We start from the raw sequence: 15,120 nt of genomic DNA on the forward strand, positions 1-15,120 counted from the left end.
CCCGATGTCCACGCAATGCTGTAGAGGCGCATCAGCCAAGACAGCCCCACAACATCCAGAGCCTTTAAGAACTCCGGGCGGATCTCATCCACCCCCGGGGCCTTGCCAGCAAGGAGTTTTTTAAGTACCTCAGTGACTTCGACCTCCGAGATTGGAGAGTCCGCCTCAGAGTCCTCAGGTCCTGCTTCCACAAAGGAAGGCGTGTTGGTGGAATTGAGGAGGTCTTTCAAAGTATTCCCCCCACCGACTCACGACATCCCGAGTCGAGGTCAGCAGCACACCATCTCCACTGTAAACAGTGTTGACCGTGCACTGCTTCCCCCTCCTGAGACGCCGGATGGTGGACCAGAATTTCCTCAAAGCCGTCCGGAAGTCATTCTCCATGGCCTCGCCAAACTCCTCCCACGCCCGAGTTTTGGCCTCATCAACCGCCGAAGCCGCGTTCCGCTTGGCCATCCGGTACCTGTCAGCTGCCTCCGGAGTCCCGCAGGCCAAAAAGGCCCTATAGGACTCCTTCTTCAGCTTGACGGCATCCCTTACCGCCGGTGTCCACCAGCGGGTTCGGGGATTGCCGCCACGACAGGCACCAACAACCTTATGGCCACAGCTCCGGTCGGCTGCCTCAACAATGGAGGCGCGGAACAAGGTCCACTCGGACTCTATGTCCCCCGCCTCCCCCGGGACGTGGGAAAAGCTCTGCCGGAGGTGCGAGTTGAAGCTCTTCCTGACAGGGGATTCTGCCAGACGTTCCCAGCAGACCCTCACAGAGCGTTTGGGTCTGCCAGGTCGGACCGGCATCTTCCCCCACCATCGGAGCCAACCCACCACCAGATGGTGATCAGTTGACAGCTCCGCCCCTCTCTTTACCCGAGTGTCCAAAACTACAAGGTCGATCAACGAACTGCGGCCTAGGGTGTCCTGGTGCCAAGTGCACACATGGACACCCTTATGCTTGAACATGGTGTTCATTATAGAAAATCCGTGTCGAGCACAGAAGTCCAATAATAGAACACCGCTCGGGTTCAGATCGGGGGGGGGCGTTCCTCCCAATCACGCCCTTCCAGGTCTCACTGTCATTGCCCACGTGAGCATTGAAGTCACCCAGTAGAACGATGGAGTCCCCAGAAGGAGCGCTCTCCAGCTCTTCCTCCAGGGTCTCTAAGAAGGGTGGGTACTCTGAGCTGCCGTTCGGTGCATAGAGACAAACAACAGTCAGGACCCGTCCCCCCACCCGAAGGCGGAGGGAGGCTACCCTCTCGCTCACCGGGGTGAACCCCAATGTGCAGGCGCCCAGCCGGGGGGCAATAAGTATGCCAACACCTGCTCGACGCCTCTCACTGTGGGCAACTCCAGAGTGGAAGAGAGTCCAGCCCCTCTCGAGAGGGATTGTACCAGAGCCCAAACTATGTGTGGAGGCAAGTCCGACTATGTCTAGTCGGAACCTTTCTGCCTCACACACCAGCTCGGGCTCCTTTCCAGCCAGAGAGGTGACATTCCATGTCCCTAGAGCCAGCCTCTGCAGCCGGGGATCGGACCGCCAAGGTCCCCGCCTTTGGCCGCCTTTGGCCGCCGCCCAGCTCACTATTTTTTATAGCTTTACTTTTTTTAATTCATGCATTTTCCCCCATTTTTTATGAGTATTTTGTTTTATTATTATGATTATTATTATTATCCATCCATCCATCCATCCATCCATCCATCCATCCATCCATCCATCCATCCATCCACCTTCTCTACCGCTTGTCCCCATGGGCTATCCCAGCCATAATCGGGCAGCAGGCGGGGGACACCCTGAACTGGTTGTCAGCTAATCACTGGGCATACAGAAACGAACAACTATCCGCACTCACACCTAGGGGCAATTTGGAGTCCTCAATCGGCCTACCAAGCATCCTTTTGAGATGTGGGCTGAAACCAGAGTGCTTGGAGAGAACCCACACAGGCACAGTGAGAACATGCAAACTCCACACAGGGAAAGCCAGAGGTGGAATCAAACTCACACTCTCCGAACTCTGAGGCGAACGTGCTCACCAATGCTCCACCGTGCCGCCTATTATTATCATTCGTAGTAGTATTATCATTCATTCATTCATTCATTCATTCATTCATTCATTCATTCATTTCTGAACCGCTTTGTCCCCACGGGGGTCGCGGGCGTGCTGGAGCCTATCCCAGCCGTCATCGGGCAGTAGGCGGGGGACACCCTGAACCGGTTGCCAGCCAATCGCAGGGCACACAGAGACGAACAACCATCCGCACTCGCACTCATACCTAGGTACAATTTAGAGTCTTCAATCGGCCTACCAAGCATGTTTTTGGGATGTGGGAGGAAACCGGAGCACCCGGAAAAACCCCACGCGGGCTCGGGGAGAACATGCAAACTCCACACAGGGAGGGCCGGAGGTGGAATCGAACCCGCACGCTCCTAACTGTGAGGCAGACGTGCTACCCACTGCCCCACCGAGCCGCCCAGTATTATCATTATTATTATTATTTTGTTGATGTATTTGGGCGGTTATTTTATTCTATTTTAGCTTTTTCTACAAGTAACATTTCAACGTTCTTATAAAATGTGGACTTTTTTCATGGGAATAATTTCCCAAAATCATTGTTTTCTTTAAATAATTCCACTGTCATACACTTCTTATGGGAAATATTTCCCCAAAATATTTTTCCTACGGTAATAAATTTACTTTACTCTCTTATTTTTATTTCCTGGTAATATTTTGACTCTTTATTCAGAAATAAAATTCCCCCCAAAATTAAACTAAATAAATAAATAAATAAATAAATAAATAAACACGCTCAAACACACACAGATGTAGTAATAAAAGTGTGATGAGATCTGTGGGGAATAAACATACCCAGGCTCATTAAAGTAATGGCATGCACACACACAGACTCACCAATACAAGGTCTAAACAGCTGCTGTGATAATAGCTTCACTTATGACAATAGAAAAACATAATTACTGCATTTTTCTCTTTTAAATGATGCAAACAATCAAGTGAAGAACAATTGAGTGAAGAGAGGTGGACAAAAGTATGCGTGATTATTTCACCTACAAATATGACATCAAGAGAACGCCTTATTGTCAGAAAACACACACACATAAAAGACCAGATGCAAGAGGTTAGGCCTCACCTGCATTTGTTGAGTAAAAGCAACAACTAATGATCACAACATTTTTTTCCATTTTTGTTTTCTGCAGTGCTTTATTTTTGATTGTCTAACCCATTCTGACCATGGCATTAAACCCTGCTTTGAAATCCTTAAGCAATTGAATACTTTGAACAATCTATAAAATATAGGACACTCCATTTAATCTTGAATCTAGAAATTCAATACCATCAATCAAGTAGGGTTGTTGTTTCTCTTTAGTTTGGTACTATGTCAAGTGCACTCGTTTTCATTCCATCTACTTGTTTTGCTTTCAGAAGGTGACTTTAATTTCCTCCTATTACCGTTTATCTTTTATACTTTTTATCTTTTGTTCATTGGCAGAGTGCTCGTGTGTGTGAAAATGTGGTAAGCTGAGTTCTCTTAAAAAAAACACTCAGAGAAAATTAAAAAATGAAGGGCATTTTGATAAGTTTGGAAACTTAAGGTGGAATTAAAGAAAACTGAGTCAGACTTCTTTTATGCAACCACTGATAATTTTTTTTTAACTTATTCAACCTTTGCATTCGCTCTCTGTTTTTATTCATTTTGAACTACTGGGGGGATTGTACATGAATCCAGAAGGATGCAAAATCGGTGCTTATCGGTGATAAGCATGTGAAATGCATGCAAAATAAGGAAGGTCGAACAGTCCTATGAAAAATTTTGTTTATTACACAACACCTATTGTGACCTCTTATTTTTATTGGGGGGGGTCTTATACTCAACAAATAAGTATATGTTCTATCGCTAGAGTCGTGTAGAAACCTTCTCAGCCACAAATAATATAATAATATAAAATGTAACATTTTGTTTCACCACTATTAGATTGGTCAATCGATAGTGTGTGTGTGTGTGTGTGTGTGTGTGTGTGTGTGTTATTTTTTACAAATTATTGATCAATCATAAGTGTTGAAAATATCTCTTGAGGTACAAAGATTCCGCCCAACACCACCAATATAAATATGAAAAAACTAAAACTAACTCTAAAAATAATAAAAAGTCAAATAAACCAAGCAGTCATTATTCAATTACTCATTTTTTTCATAAAAAACAAAAATTCATAGTTTTCTAAGAATAGCATCAGAATATAATTCTTGATTCACCATATTAAACTCATTTATGATTTCTCAAGGAAGAAGGAACAGACCACTCGCCATGATGCTGTCAAAAACTGATAAAATCTTTGCATAACAAGCCCAGACTAGTGTCACCAGTGTGGCGTGCTTGATGTTTATTTCCGGTTTTGCAAGATCCGGTGAGGAGTTGGTGGTGTTTGCTTTGGTCTCCAGTTTGGTGCCCAAGGCAAATAAGATGCAACGCTCCTCCCACTGGCTACAAAGTGAAATATTCAAATAATTTTCAGAATTAACTTTGGTTTGAGGAGGAGAATATTGTAATGTATCATTTAATCGCTTAGTCTACTCACCCCGGCAGACTAAAAATAAGTAAGTATTCTAAATTGTACATTGTGGCCATCTTTAGTCTGAATATGAAATAGAGCTCTATGCCTGCTGGTTAAAGCTACGACAAAGGGTATGCAAAAATATAGGCGCGAGCTCCCCAAGCTAATGCTGTGTATCTAAAATATTGGTGCACGGTGGTCAGTATAGCGGGCTAAAGCTAAGAGTGTATGTAAAATAGAGGTCTTCTGAGGACATGTTAGCTAGCCTTCGTTTCTTCAATCCATTGATGGGAATCATGCAAAATGTGTCTTCGTTTCCGAGCTGTTAAAGATCTCTTGGGATGGGCGGTTGATGCCTGTGTGAGCTCATTCTGACTTGTACATTGTTGAGTGCGGATAATAAATGAAAGGCCTTCTGCATCATACACTGTACACTAATTGGCAATGAACTAACAGATAAAACAAAAGAAATCACCACCAAGCAGTCATCTTGATCTATGTGTATTTTATTTATTTTTATTTTTATCCCTAGCAGAAAAATCTGACATAAAAAAATCAGTTTCACATTAAATCAGTCAATATTTTTTAAAGCTACTGCAACCTGTAACTAGCGTATGAAATATTCAGGATGCACTGAATATTCAGGAGGCACTGAATATTCAGAATGCACTGAAATGCATGAAATGCAAAGTTTCAGCCAACACAGAAAACTGAAAATGGTGTGTGCCGCCACTTACTCTACATATTCCGTCAATGACATCTTCTCAAGCAAACCTGTTGCATCACAAACACACAAGACCGGCGGGGTACGTTTCCATCAGTGCCGTACTGGGAGGTCCGTCGTTACTTGATACGGTTTGTGACAATTACACTGTTGAATGAAAATACAATCATTTTTTTTAAATTACTTAACTCAATTAAGTACCGCTTGTAAAACAAGCGTCAGTCAGTGACAAAGTGACAAACCTTACGTCAGTCTGATGGAATGCTCACCTCTGCAAATTACAATTTGAAATTCAGCTATCCAAATAGAAAGCAAAAGTTAACATTGGTCTGTGTTATGTTGATTTTCAATTGGACGTTTGTTCATGTTGTAAGTTTGACATCTAATTATGTATCTTAATTAACAGAAGTAACAAATTATGTTTAAATGGAAATTATATATCTCTTCAATCTCTAAAGTGTTGACTATGGGCCTACTTAGTCAACAAATAAACTTTCCATCAGCTTCGAGTTGAATATTATTTAAATATTTTGCCAAGCGACAAACAAAGTGCTTATTAAATCAGCGTTAACCTTACGACATCATTTGCTGCCACATAAAAGCAGCGTAGCGCATACAAGACATTTATGGACGCTTTGCTCCATGGTCTTTAGCGTAAATAAAGAAGGTGGGTTTTATTACACGTTGACTGACGGTGTAGTGCTCTGTCTATTGACTTGATCGCTGTGAAATTGCTTTGTCAATTTTAATTTTTATGGCATTGGCTTGTTCCAGTCAATTGGATTTGCAGTTGTAATAATCTCAAGAGTGCTTTCTTTGGAAGTTGAACACAATTCGTGAGTGTTGAGGGGTAGAGTTAAACATATGTGTTGTAAATAGAGAGTTTGGGTTAAGGATTAAGAGTTTTGGTTTGAATGGATAGGGCGTTAGGGATTTGGTTTAGAGGGTCCTGGTTAAATGTCAGGGTTTGAGGTCCAGGTTTAGGATTGGAATTAGAGGGGTTTGGGTTCAGGTAGTGTTTCATGTTAGGGTCTTGTTTAATTTCAGTAGTTATCTTGTATTTGCACACTCACGGTTGAAACTAGCACCCCTTTTCCATTTTCGTTTCTATTTTTGCACTGGTCAAAGAATTGAATTAGCAGTCACTCAGTCTCGAGGCGTCAGTGCTCTGACTGACAACTGGGTCGACAGTTGACAAGCGCCAGACGGTCCTTCCCATGTTGTCACCATTACTGATAATAACTTTAGCCAGACATAACTGTGTAGTTTAGAACATTTACCACTTTGCTGCTTACCACTAATGATCAAACGAGGTTTCTTTTTTTAGAGGAAGTCAGTCAGAACCGTACATGTTCTGCCCAGACATGAGGACATTAAGACAAGTGTTTTGGGTTATTTTTCAAAGCACCCCCTCAAAATCTTAACACCAATTCAACATAAAAAGCATGTGTCATATTGTTTCTCTTGAAACATTTTTCTGAGACTTTTCAAAGCTTTATCTTGGTAAATGTTATTTTAACTCGCATTGAATAATAGTTGGCCACTACCCCTTGGGAACAGGAGGTATGGATAATGGACTATAATGATTAACATTTTAAGGATCCCAAGTTTGAGAACCACTGCATTAAGGCATAAATCACTGACACCGTAATGGTAAGTTTTCCTGACTTTCATATAGGTAGCGTGATTTCACTTCCCTCTGAAGTGTGGTTTTGAATGTGAGTGTGAATGGTCTGTCTGCCCAGTGACCGAATGATGACCAGACCCAGGGTGCAGTTTAAAGAATTTGTCATCCTGCTTGAACCACACCTTGCTCATTGCTGTGTCCTTGATTCAAGCAGGGACGGAAGCAGAATCTTTCTCAGGCGCTCTTTCACCAACTGTCACCTGGGATAGGCCCCGGCTTCTCATGACCCTGAAGGAATGAGTGGGATATGAAATCAAATGGAATGTGGGAGATGCTTGTACATATCTCTAAAGAGAAAGCATTTTGGTAGCCACACTTCATTCTCTATCCTTTACCGCAACCATCTCCTACTGTGACCTTTTTTAGCTCCTTGGGGCTCGCAGTGGTCAAGTCATTTGAGCATGAGCGAGACAGTAAGGGAGAGCAGTGCTTTGGTTTATGGTCAGAGTGCAGCACGGGGAGACACTGTAAGACAGCAGTGCTCCATCAAAGAGAAGCAAGCAAACATTTTGCCACTTTGAGGGCTTTCCTTAAGTCTCAATGCACGGGGTTGAAGTGCACAAACTATGTTTACAAGGAACTGAAAGCACACCTCCATGAGTTGATACTCTCATGATGGCCTGGGTAAAAAGGCCTTCCACCCTGTTGTACGTGTCATGTGTGAGTCCCATGACACGCACGCGTTTCTCAATGAATTCACCGAAATCTTAAAAGAGAATATGGGCTAGTACTTTCAGCCACCAAATGATCAGGTGTGGCGGGTGCATGTCAAACACCCTTGGTACGCCGAAACACCCAGCATGGTGCAGTGTGTATCAAGCAGGCCCGAGCACCGCGCGGATTGTCTCGTGTTGAGTACACCCTTAGTAATAATTTAAAAAGCAATGATACAAGTTGTGTGCATGAAAGAAATGGTGCATTCCCTTATTGATTGTTTCTTCATTACACACCGCCTTTCAGAATGAGAAAGAGTAGATAGGGGGAGGCTTAAGGCGTGTGCGCATGTGCACAACTGTCACATCTCATTGCTCATGGTGGACTCATAAAGAGCTTTACTGGTGCCGTTATGCATTTTTGATGGCGCGCAAAGCGACTGATGAAAAGCCATTTCACATTTAAACAAGAACAGATGCACAATTGCAGGGGTTGACATCAAAACGCATGTTGTTTCTCTGCACATAGCTGGCGCGTGTTTAGCTTCATTTATTTGACTAACAAACCAGCAGCAACCACCCGTGTCTCATCCCATGATTGGTCGCATTCAGCGAGACAATCTTTGGAATGTTTGCATGATTAAATAAGCCCTTGTTGTGCGGAGGCTTCAATTATTTAACATGAAAGAAAAATTGTGACCGTATTTTCTGCACCATAAGGCGCTTCGAGTTAAAAGGTGCAGACTCAATTCAGGGGGCTTTTCTGTACTTAATCCACACATAGGACACACCACATTATAGGGCGCATGCATGCCATGACTTATGGTAAAAAATGTTTTTAAAAAGTCACAGGAGCAAGGCAGTCAGTTCCGTTATACTTTATTCTACTATTTAATCATGTAATGTATTGTACTCACATTGTTAATCAATATTAATACGCAAATCCATCAAAATCTCATCTTCTGTATCCAAATTAAACAATTTGGCAAGTTCCCTCTCGTCATTGTCTCGTTGTTGTCACATTGCTCTTCTGCAATGATCCTGGCTGTCCAGAAAGCTCTAATTGTGCCTCGTAAGCATGTCTCTTTGTCTATGCCATTTTAGAGGGTCCTTGTACCTGTTGTTTTCCTGTGGTCTCTCCTTCTTCTTCGTTTTCTTCTTTCCGGCAAATCAAGTACATTGCTGCCCTCCACTGCTCAAATGACGAGCTTATCAATTTCACAAGAAGAGGTAACCAGAAGGACAGGTGGCATTCCTTTTTTTTTTTTCATTTTCACAAGCGATTCTCAATCCCAGCATGCCTCCACCTGCCCGGCGCTGCCATGACAGATGCTGTAGAATTGAATATAGATTTCAGCCAGCAAGGAAGGCGTTACCTGATGAATCTCAATTTGCCGCTGTCCATATTTCATAGTTATCTCAGTGGGTGTGTAGCTGGCGGGTAGGGTGGACGAATAGACCAGCTTGTCATACACCTGAATGATCAGAATGATGAACACTACATGTTCCATTTCTTTATATTTATTTACATTCATTTCATTTGTTCTATCACCGTAATGGAGGGGGTGGAGGTGGGGCGTAAAAAAGAATGTGGTGTGTCATGTTATTAGTATGCCACATGATGTGCAAGGAGCAGCAGTAGCCCAGTGCAGAAATATAATAGCTGGAGGGTGGGAGCAACAATTTGAGTGCCTTTCTCCTCGGTAGGAGTGGATGTGGTCTATTTATAGTACCATCTGAAGGTATGCATAATGTTACAACGCAGAACAGATATGTGTTTTTATAATCTAATCTTTTTGGATCAAAGTGGAAAATTGTCCTTTTGATGTTGCAATAAATGGAGTGGGCTGGTGGACCAAAGACAAAGTCTGCATGTAATTGTTGTATTGACAACCGTTACTGAGTGGAACCTTAAAATTTATGGGTTGGTGGTAAAACTACCTTTTTTCTCCAGGCTTAAAATGTTGCCGTCAATAAAGGTTTATTGTAGACGATGCTTGAAGTAGCAATATTCTTAACAAAGCAAATGTACACCACTGCGCTACACTACAGCCATACTGACTTACTCATATGATACTGTAGAAACAAAATGGTCATCATTTTTATATAATTTCAAAAAAGATTTACCGTAATTTTTGGACTATAAGTCGCGGTTTTTGTCATAGTTTGGGTGGGGGGGCCGACTTATACTCAGGAGTGACTTATATGTGATTTTTTTCACAAATTTTCAAAATTCAAAAAATCCACGACACACTGCTAATTTAGGTACCTGCACAATATGGATTCAATTGTATGTTTTAAAAGATACTGGAGTTGATGCCAATTTACAGACTGCTGACCCAACATACATTGATAAAAATTCAAAATGATGTCATGTCAGTGTTTTATTTGTATTTTTTTATTTATTTGTCTAGTATGTATGACATTTCTAAAATGGTCTATTGGCATCTGACCCAACATACATTGATACAAATTCAAAATGATGTCATGTCAGTGTTTTATTTGTATTTTTTTTTATTTGTCTAGTATGTATGACATTTCTAAAATGGTCTAGTGGCAAAATGTTTCGAATTTTGTGACCAGCGTAAATCCTACATAGCTTGTGGCGTTAATGTCTAGCTAGACCAATCCAACGTCGGCCAAATGTGACCGATGACTATTCCCTGTGGCGTCGGCCCGACTAGCGGCAAGTCGCACTGGCAAAAATGACACATACCACAACAGTTCAACCTCACCCCTGACCATTAAATGCCGTATGCCCATGCATGAGATGTAATATCTGTCTGCGGTAGTCTCTAGTCCTCATGGTTGAGAAAAAACAACCAGAAAGCTCTTTGCAGGGGTGGGATATAACTACGTAAATAATGCGTTCTGTGATATTTTTCACTCATGATGAAGTCTCACTTGAAGCAAACACTCGCGCTTCTCGCTGTTCTGTCCAGACAGGCATTGTATGCCAAATTTTCAAGGCTTTCCAATGCTTACCATTTACCCGCATTCATCACTTTCTGTTCTTATCTTGTGCGCTGATTCGTTAGGTAAGAGCCAATCAAAGTGATAAAATTTCCCGATGTTACGACACAATTTAACATGACCCCCGGACGCCCCCCAACAGGATCCGATGTTTCAACAGTGATCATTAATCAGACAGCGCAATGAGATGCCCAGATGTTTCCCGATGTTCGATTGGTCTGTGTGGGCCTTTAGGTGTATCGCTAGACTCAATATTGGTAATTTCACAGATGAGCGGAAGCAGGCAAATGTATGAGGTAGGGTTTCGCCATTGTGGTCACAAGTGACTTCAAAAATGGTCAATCAAAGGTGCTCCTACTTTCCCTTTAAATGTCATGTGGTAGTAGGCAGTCCTGTTCTATGAAGTGGGCACTTACAGACTTCACCACCACCCGATCGCATGTTCACTCCCCGACGTCCTCCTCATAGCTGTGCTGTCCACTGAGATGATGCAATAAATACAATAAAATAACTCGGGTTTGATACCCGCTCTTCATGTATTTAGGATTCAAGTATGTTGTTAGAAAAGCTGTCTCGTTAAAGTTAAGATTGACATTTTGCCGTCAAATTGTCAATCTCCTCTGGACACCTCAGAGAAACCCCTTTGTGCTGACCTTGTGCATTGATATGAAAATCATGATTTTGTCAGCTTCTGAGCTATGGTGCGGATGCACTGTCTCCCAAAATAGAGCCCCAAATATTTTGTACTGGACAGGGTGATCTTTCAAGGCCACCAGGAAATTGACAACATGACACTAAAACTAAACATTACTCTAGCGTTCACTTTTAACAAAATTGCTAGACTTTGCCTGTTTGTTTTACAGACACTCATGATGGGTCTATTCATGGTAGATGTCACTGCCAAATTTCAAGTTGGCCATAATAACCACAAAGGTCTTGTTTCTTTGTAGTTCTAGATATTTTAGGCTTTTTGTGGGTCTGCGAATTGGGGCCTTAAAATTGCTACGTTTTGAGTGACACTGTCACATGTATTATACGGCGCAGTTGTTTATTCTGTAGACTGACATACATCAAGTCTCCTGTTAGGATACATCAACAGCAAATTAATCAGTCTTTCAGTCTGTTGCAAAGTTCAGCATATCCTCTCAATAACAGCATGTGCGGACCTTAATAGGAGGTTTAATGTGTTTATTAAATGCGGAAAAGATTAAGAGACAGGACGCTGTATGCTTCAGTGGTGACGTGACACCTACTGGACGTGTAGGAGTTGATGAATGTGATTTATTACCACACATTAACTTCCCAATGACACATTTTAATTTTCTTCATAATATGATCTGGCATTTGCCTGTCCCTGGCCCTAATGGCTTTATTTACTGTAAAGATGTATTCATGTTGATTTATTCATAATCTTGAAAATTAGATAAAAATGTCTAATGGGGCGGTTGAAGTGGTTGTAGTGATACTTCATAGTGAGTTTGCGAGTGATTAAACTGGAAATAAATGCATGATTGAACATAATTTGGGCTTTTCGTCCGACAAAGCTCACGAGCAGAAAAATGGTCATTCAGAAAAGCAACAACAAAGTTCCTTGGTCAGCTTATAGTCAGTTGCACATGCCGGTGGGGGCCGAGTTTGATGAGTGATGATTCCATGGGGGTGGGGGCAAGTTCGATAAGACCTGATTCCATGGGAGTGGGGCTAATGCGGTGAGAGCTGATTCCATGGGGGGTTGGTGCGGTGAGGGGCGATTCGGTGTGTGTGGGGGGTTGACTTGGTGGGGGCTGTTGTTTTTACATCCATCTGTTTCCAGTCTTTCGGCCTTGGCGATCACCCTTTGGCCGGGTTCTTGGCTCTTCTTCTCCTGCCGCTCTCCCTCTGGCACCTCTGCTGGTTTTATCTCCAAGTATACTCCCTGTAAACATGTTTTCTCCATTCTTGCACAACCGACCTTCTTCATACATCCACTCCACCCTCTGTCGCACATCATTCATTCATCATGCTGCTAATTTGTCATTTTGTACGGAATTGCGTAAACTTTTGGGTTTGGCATGAATGGTTAGCTGGGATGTGAATTTGTTATTTCAAAATGCACAAAAATACATATCAGATCATGAAATTATAAAAATATTTCTCATTATATAATTATATGCTTAAAAGTTTCCTTTTATTGATTTAATGTGTGAATAAGCATTTTATGCTTATGTCCTTTATTCAATGCGGTATGAGCATATCTGTTTTTTTAACTAAGTGGGACTTTTTGGAACCCATTTTCTTCACCGTTAACCCTTATACTGTATAATTGTAAATGATCTGTTTATACAAAATGTGTAAACCATTATGCGTATTACTTCTAAAGTGGGATTGGTAACATGAAAAAAAAAAAAAAACCGCTTGCAGTAACTCAATGTTATTAAAAGTGAAGACAAATTGTAATTTTAGCAAGAAACATGAAGTTGACACATTAATTGCTTTTGCAGGCCATATTAAATTATGTGGCGGGCAGGATTTGGCCCCTGGTCTTGAGTTTGACACTTGTGCTTTTGAACTTCTTGTCAAAAAAGTGTCCTTCATCTTACACAAAGGCCTCTGCACTCACACAACTCGCTTTTCTCTGTCTTATAATGACTATCCTCATCCAGGCTGCATGATAAAACACAAGCATGAGGCGATTATGCAAAAAGGCGTGCCCAACTTGGTAATGTGGTGATAAGAGCAAGACAGCTCTCTGCTTCCTCATCCAAAGACAGAGTATGTGGCACGTCCGAGTCGGGACGCTCTTGTTAAAATTACTTTTGACACGGGAGGCTATTAGCACACCGTTAAGAGTTCAAGGACAATGGCGGTCCAGCTTTTTTTTTTCCTCATTTATCTGCCGGAACCCCTCGTTAAAGCCTGGAGCCGACTCCTTACAATGATCACAGAATATTGATGGGATGCATTTGAAGGAGCCATTTAACTGAATTCATAATCCCCCCCTTTTTGTCCACCCTGGATATTCATGGGCAGATGAAGGCCATTTGACAAACCGAGTTGAAAAATAACCTCCTGTTTCTGGACACACTGTGTTAAATTTTAATCATTGACGTAAAACAGAAAGCACTCAGTCTTAAAGGTTACATACAATACCATTCTTTCTTTTCACAATTTAAAATGGTTCCCACGCATGTCAATAAAACCTTTCTTTGTTTCAAATTACACAAAAGCTGAAGTATTACAGCATGGGTAGGCAACTTCAGTCCTCAAGGGCCCGTGTCCAGCATGTTTTCTATGTCTCCCTGTTGCAACATTCTAATGGTCAAATAATTACGAAGGTCTGCAGAAGCTGGATAACAATCCTAATCATTTGAATCCGGTGTATTGCAACAGGCAGAAAACATGCAGGACACTGGACCTCAAGGACCGGAGTTGCCTACCCATGTATTACAGAAAACAAATCTGCATTCTCTGGTCAAAATCGCTTAGTTTTGTAGATGGGGGAGGAGGACGCGTTCTGTCTCACACAAATGCAGAGTATAGCTGACAGCTTTACTCTGACTTGACAACCCACTGACAGCTTTGCCAAACATTTAATTCAAGAATTTAAGGAATTTTGTTTTCATACCAATACACATTTGTTATGGCACAAAATTCAGCACCCAAGGCTAGGCCCAGGCTTGCATTGCACTTATTTACAAGGTTGTTTTGTATTGGGAAAAATAATATGTGGATTGTTGAAGACTAAAGTGAAGAAATGCTGTACCAATCCTCCAGTTCTACCTCCTCTCAGTACTTTGTTCAAATGTTGTTTGTGATGTGTCCTATTACCTCGGTGTCGCCTACAAACGTCACAATATGACAGTTCAGGATTTTTGCAAAGCAGTCATAGGTCAGTAGTATGAATAGTACGGAGCTCAGCACACAGCCTTACGGAGAGCCAATGTCACAATTTAAGCTTGTGATAACACTGTTGCTAATACTAATATATGCTAACACTGCAGCTGTGCTTAACTTTTTTGACATGATACTGTTTCCTTGTATATTACATCCTTTGCTTGAAAATGGTTACGATTTTAGCGCACCCTAACTGCCAAGTCATAGATGTAGAAAATTGGTGTGTGAGACAGTATTAGGTAAATGATATTCCAATTTTGTGACATTTATAATTTATAATAATTTGTCTTGCTTCCAGAATTTTGAATATGGTTTGGTTCAAAAGACTGACTTAGTTGTTTAATGTCACACTTGTGGTTAGGCAGGCACTTCAGAGACCAAGCACACAAACTTTATAAAGTCTTTTTTCTATAATATGTCCCTTTTAAATGATTGCCACCATTCAAAAGTGATCCTAATTCCATTTAGAGCATGGCATTATTGTGAACGATTTGACTTAATCAGGCCTCAGCGAGAATCTGCTATATCTTGCCCCTATGAAAAACAGTAAATGACTCCCCTGCCAACCATAAGTCTAGCCTTAATTCCCGAGGATACATTTGTGCGTCAGTTGCCACCCGCCATCAAGATGTGACACCCCTGTTAC

At 41.9% G+C, this 15,120-nt stretch overlaps 1 protein-coding gene across 6 annotated transcripts in view; it reads left to right on the forward strand.

Annotated features, from left to right (window-relative positions):
- The window catches only part of lingo2 (leucine rich repeat and Ig domain containing 2), a 182,333-nt gene that overhangs the window by 88,600 nt on the left and 78,613 nt on the right, over positions 1-15,120 (forward strand). The gene's annotated exons all lie outside the window — the stretch shown is intronic.

Source organism: Syngnathus leptorhynchus, chromosome 2, assembly GCF_054491065.1.
Source record: "Syngnathus leptorhynchus isolate UIUO chromosome 2, UIUO_Slep, whole genome shotgun sequence".
Taxonomy (NCBI): Eukaryota; Metazoa; Chordata; class Actinopteri; order Syngnathiformes; family Syngnathidae; genus Syngnathus; species Syngnathus leptorhynchus.